Here is a 6411-nt window from a genome sequence, read left to right as displayed (position 1 = left end):
CATCCTTCGCCACAGCTGCACCTCACGTTGTCCAGCTGCCTTGTGTCAAGCGTCGAGACCTTCAAGTTCCTGGGAATTACAGTCTCTCAGGACCTGAAGTGGGCGACCAACATCAACTCCGTCCTCAAAGAGGCCCAGCAGAGGACGTACTTCCTGCGGCTTCTGAGAAAGCACGGCCTGCCACAGGAGCTGCTGAGTCAGATCTACACAGCGGTCATCGAATCAGTCCTGTGTTCTTCCATCACAGTCTGGTTTGGTGCTGCTACAAAAAAGGACAAACTCCGACTGCAACGGACAATCAAAACTGCTGAAAGGATTGTCGGTACCCCCCTACCCACCCTTGAGGACTTGCATGCTGCCAGAACTAAGACAAGAGCGTGCAAAATCCTCTCGGACCCTCCACATCCCGGTCACCAGCTCTTCCGGCTCCTTCCCTCAGGTAGGTGCTACCGATCAATGCAAACTAGAACTAGCGGACATTCCAACAGCTTCTTCCCTCTTGCGATCAACTTCTTAAACACCTAACCTACAATTCCATTGCAACATGCTGGCAATTTTTGGACTTGAGTTCGTTGTCACATTTCTGTGGGGCCAATTATGTATTACTCGTGCACTCACTGTAGTAGTCTTGCCACGCTGCACTATTTGCATATCTGTTGTTTACCAATACTGGCCACTCATGCCAAAGTAGCATCTGCTCCATTTGCACACTGATTGAGGAGTATCTGCAACATTTGCACAATCAACATTGTCCCAGATTATCGCGCTACTAGTCACTTTAAACTGCATACACTCCTTGAAGTCTCGCCGCCCTTTGCACAATGGTCATTGCACCGGACTGTTGCAATATTAGTCATTCGAACTGCTCTAAGTGCTAGAGGACTCTGCATCTTTTGCACAATTGTCAAAAAAAAAAAAAAATGTACCGGCATTACCAGACAACTAGCAACCCTTTATTGCTCAGTGACAGTTTTTTTTTTTGTCAATGTCTTTATGTCTCAAAAGTGTTCTCTGTCTATTGACTGTCTGTTGTCGTACTAGAGCGGCTCCAACTACCGGAGACAAATTCCTTGTGTGTTTTTTTTGGACATACTTGGCAAATAAAGATGATTCTGACTAGAATCTTTCAATGTGGATACCTGATTCTTGTGTTTTCACCTTCTGTCTTCAGGCTTCTGATCCGGAGTAGGAAAGAGCAAGAGGCGTCGATGTAGGCCTACTCTTCATGAACGGAGAAGCTGAGGATGGCGACATGCTCACAGACATTCTGGATGTTACAGTGATACTGGAGGACAAACTCATCCGTCAGCTAAAAAGTGTTCCAAATGCCTTTGCTGTTCTAATTGGCCTCTTCATTAACTGTAATCTGACAGATTTCCTGAAATGTGATCAGATTTGGTGCCGCTGGATCTTGGCCTTTATGCAAGACACTGCCAGGCTGACCTTAATTGCACACTGCATGGTGCGGCCCATGGCGTAAGTGACTTTGTGATTACAGTAATATCACTTAGTTTATGACGCACAAGTATAAACGTGGTAGTTTGCACACACGTATCAACAGTGTCTACTTCATAAGCGTCACCACAAGCTGTACAAGTGGTTTTTTGTACCCATGATGTAAGTGACTTTGTGATTACAGTAATATCACTTAGTTTATGACGCACAAGTACAAACATGGTAGTTTGCACACACGTATCCACAGTGGCTACTTCATAAGCGTCACCACAAGCTGTACAAGTTGTTCTTTGTATTTTAATCATTTTAATCATGCTAACACATGATGGGAATTGCCATAGACAGACGGGCTAACGAATAGTATTTATGTGGCGGTGTTATAACACTTTAAAAAATAGCTATTTGAACACAAGCTGTAGTAACACATGTAGACAGACAATATAACAATAACCACAGGTCTATGTTCTTTATACTCTGCGAAAATGCTACTGCAGTTTACTTGAGTCACAAGTAGTTGTGAAAGTCACCTTGGTTTGTTTTTCCATTACTTTATTATACTATTCCCCCGTGGTCAAGTGGCACACACCAGAAGGAGTCACAAAGAATTAATCATGATGCACACACTGCTTAATTATTTACATTCTATTTAATTATGTTATTACTAGCGGTGTAATGATTCATTCATTATATCAATGTATCGCTTTATATTCGTAAGATCCAACTGGATCGATCTGTGTTTGGCAAGTTAGCTTTCCGGATGTAAATATGTCGATTTGTTTTAAAAAGTAATCAATCGATTTTATCGATAGTGGGGGAAAACGCACTGGCAGTCTTTATATGGAGGTGTGTATGTGTTGTATTTCCAAGAAAAACGCTTGTAATTCCTCTTACTTGGCTTGATTTTTCAATTAGCACACGGCAGTAAGCTCTGTCAAGGCTACTTTTTTCTTCGTCATCACTTTCCTTCTTTGTTTCCTTTTATACGCCCCAAATCTAGTCACTCCTTTCCGTAGTGCCCCTAGTGGTTGGACGACATACCACAGCGTGTGCGTGTGTGTGTGTGTGCGTGCGTGCGTGTTGTTTTTCTGTCTGGTGGATGGCAGATGAGGAGGAGGCTAGCGAGAATGTTTCAGGCTCACGTTTGTGCTATACAGAGCAGGTTTGTTCATTTATTTATCTCTCTATGTATTATTAACACAATTCCTAAAATATTTTCCTCATGAAAACCTCACAGTGCTTCATTTTAGCCACCCACCCATCCATCCATCCATCCATCCATCCATTTTCTGAGGCGCTTATCCTCACAAGGGTCGCGGGAGTGCTGCAGCCTATCCCAGCTATCATTGGGCAGGAAGCGGGGTACACCCTGAACTGGTTGCCAGCCAATCGCAGGGCAGATACAAACAAACTACCATCCACACTCACATTCATACCTACGGGCAATTTAGAGTCTTCAATTAACCTACCATGCATGTTTTTGGGATGTGGGAGGAAACCAGAGTGCCCGGAGAAAACCCACGCAGGCACGGGGAGAACATGCAAACTCCACACAGGCGGCGCCGGGGATTGAACCCGGGTTCTCAGAACTGTGAGGCAGACGCTCTAACCAGTCGTCCACCGGGCTGCCTCCATTTTGCCATTGGCATTTCATTGTTTAGAACAGGGATTCTCAAACTGGGTCCAGCTAGAGACTCCTTACACTGGACACATTTTTCCAAGGACCTCCTCATAATTCTAACACCAATTAAACATCTGTTTTCTCGGAAAAAATTGGCCCAACAGGTAAAATCATAGCCGAAATAATATAAATAACAATAAGTTGTTGTTTTCCCCTTTGTTAATTGCAAAGAAATACAATCAGTCAACTTTTACGAAGCAGATTCATAGTCCATTAGAAAACAGATACAGTACGATACACAATAAGACACATAAAAGGAAGGTACATCAGGAAAATATTTATATTTAATGACCATAATTAGTTTTTACCCGATTCCCAACAAACATCCAAGAAATTTCACCTGCACTGTCCAGTATGCAGTTATTTTCTTCACAGTAACACTGGAGGAATTTTTGGCTAAAAAGTTACTGAATCGATTTCCAGCCACTGAATCGTTTTGGATCGTATCATTCTAAATGAACCAATATCGTCCCTGAATCAAATCGGCAACCACAAATTGTGATACGAATCAAATCATTGCTATAATGAATCATTACACCCCTAGTTATTACTATTGTTGTTTTGTTAGGGGGAGGCTGGAACGGATTAAGGGCCCTTAAACTTAAACTCATATAGGAAGGCACAACGGCACATTATTGATTTCACATTGGCTCAGATGAGTTCCTATAAGGGCGGCACGGTGGCCGACTGGTTAGAGCATCAGCCTCACAGTTCTGAGTCTGGGTTCAATCCCCGGCCCCGCCTGTGTGGAGTTTGCATGTTCTCCCCGTGCCTGCGTGGGTTTTCTCCGGGCACTCCGGTTTCCTCCCACATCCCGAAAAACATGCCTGAATTGGAGACTCTAAATTGCCCGTAGGCATGACTGTGAGTGCAAATGGTTGTTTGTTCCTATGTGCCCTGCGATTGGCTGGCAACCAGTTCAGGGTGTACCCCGCCTCCTGCCCGATGACAGCTGGGATAGGCTCCAGCACGCCCGCGACCCTAGTGAGGAGAAGCGGCTCAGAAAATGGATGGATGGATGGATGGAGTTCCTATAAGTAAGGGTCACGTTTAATGTCAATGTACCTTGTATCTGCAGATGGATCTTTTGCATATTTTATCAAAACTGCAGGTGTTTTGGTTTTCTGGTTGTAGCAACATGCTAATTTTTAGATTGGAATGTTTCGCATCAATAAAAATATACTATCTGACAACACGCTTTCAATTTTTTTTGTACCTTTATGAGTTGACGGCTTGCCTTTGCATTTATTCACATGAACATTAGCGACTTTTTGTTTGCGAAAGTTAAGTCTTCGCTACACCATTATGTCAACACTTTCACAAGGATCAAAGGACACAAATATCTATGTAAATGTGTACTGTGGGTGGGCCAGCAGTGCACACATGGTTCTGTGCGCGTAAATGCGATGACAGTCATCACAGTTCAAAGGTTGTGGAAATACTTATCTAATTGTTGTTTAGAGCCTCGTAACCACGTTGATCTGGTGGACAAATGATCAGATGCAGTCACGGGTATCCAAAGAGCCTAACCCAACTCTTAATTGACAAACATGTAAGGACAAAGAATGGGATGTCACAACCTGTCTAGCAACATTAAACTAGGCAATGAAATGGGTATGAACAGATGGAGGCGAAATGATCACCACAGTTCAAATGACAGCTGATGAAAGAAACAAATTAGGATTTGAAAAATGTGAAAACTGTTCCTACCTTGCAGCTATTTTCATATCAAGCATGCACCATTGCTATTTTTTTTTTCATCTAAATTTTCAGATTTTACATACATGGGTCTTGCCTATTTATTCTACACATACTGTCAAAATTCGCAGCACCCACTTTTTCTTTCTTTTTCTAGAAATCTGCCATATGCTGTATTTGTTGGTTTTTGTCATTAAATAATTGTTAAAAACACTTCTTAATGATTAAAAAAAAACATAAAGCGAAGAGGCAAATTGTCAACATCCTCATCTTAACACAGGTATGAGTGTAAGCCACTACGATTACAACGTTATTGTCATTCTAAAAATACTTTATTGTTCTCAAAATATACTTTTCCCTCATAATATTAGTTGAATTCTCATAAAATAAAGTTGAATTCTCATCCTTTTCATGAATTCAAGATTATTATAATGGAAACTGGATTTCTTGTGCAATATTAGGACTTTTCTTGCAAATTTACAACCTCCCAATGTTGTATGTTGAAGAAAATCCAGTGGATTTCTCTGCCAGATGGACGTTACATGAACATTAATTCACTCTTCACTTCAATCTGACATATCTGTGCTGTCTTGACAGGAGAAACATAAGAATAACACTGAAATGTGCCATGGTGACATTTCCCAGCAACTGCTGGCCTACTTTATCAGGTGCAGCAACGCAAATGTGCACCACAGAGGTGAGTGGGTGTGTATGCGTGTGAAGGCCTGGTGATGATGTTGATGATGATTATGATGTGTGTTGTGTTGCGAAATAGAAACCACAGAAAAGGCTGTAGGGGGAATACATTTTTATCCACATGACAGTGCGTGCATGTTCGTTTGTCCCGCAGAACCCATCTGAATGGAGCCGCTAAAAATAACCGGGTAGTCCAACAGAAGGTGGGGACGAGTGGGAGAGCGTCTGCAATTATCTAGATTAAACTCTACGGCTACGTTCCATTTAAGGACAGTTGACATGAGGGTTACATTGTGGCTTGTCACTCACAGTGATTTCTTCCATGAACTGAGCTTGTTTTAGTTCTGTGGTGGTTTCAAAAATGGCTGCATTAAATCATTGCACATTTTTCAACTTCCTACATGCCGCGACGCCACACTCCTTCCCGTGAAGGTCAACACCCATGGTTGTTTTGTAGTCAGTTTTGTTGGCAGGATGGTTTGGTAAAAACATCCCCTTTTTAATTATTGTAGATGGGTTGCATCTCATCATCTCAGAAAGGTTCCAGGACTGGTGTCACAAAAGATATATTTTAAATTCAAATTGCAAGTTTCCCCCCCTTGTGGGTAGTATGTCTGCCTCACAGTTCTAACGTTTGGGTTTCAAATCTTGGCTCTGGCCTTCCTGTATGAGTTTTCATGTTCTCACTGTGGTTGTGTGGGTTTTTTCTGGGTACACCGTCTTCCTCCCAAATCCCCCAAACATGCATGTTTGTTTAATGGAAGACTCTAAATTGACCATTAGTGTGAATGAACGTATGAATTGTTGTTCATCTCTACAGTATTTGCCCCGCTTCAAAGTCAGCTTGGATAGGCTGGGTTTGTGGTTTTTCTCCGGGCACTCCG

Source organism: Phyllopteryx taeniolatus, chromosome 9, assembly GCF_024500385.1.
Source record: "Phyllopteryx taeniolatus isolate TA_2022b chromosome 9, UOR_Ptae_1.2, whole genome shotgun sequence".
Classification (NCBI taxonomy): Eukaryota; Metazoa; Chordata; class Actinopteri; order Syngnathiformes; family Syngnathidae; genus Phyllopteryx; species Phyllopteryx taeniolatus.
Note: the sequence above shows the minus strand (reverse complement) of the source record.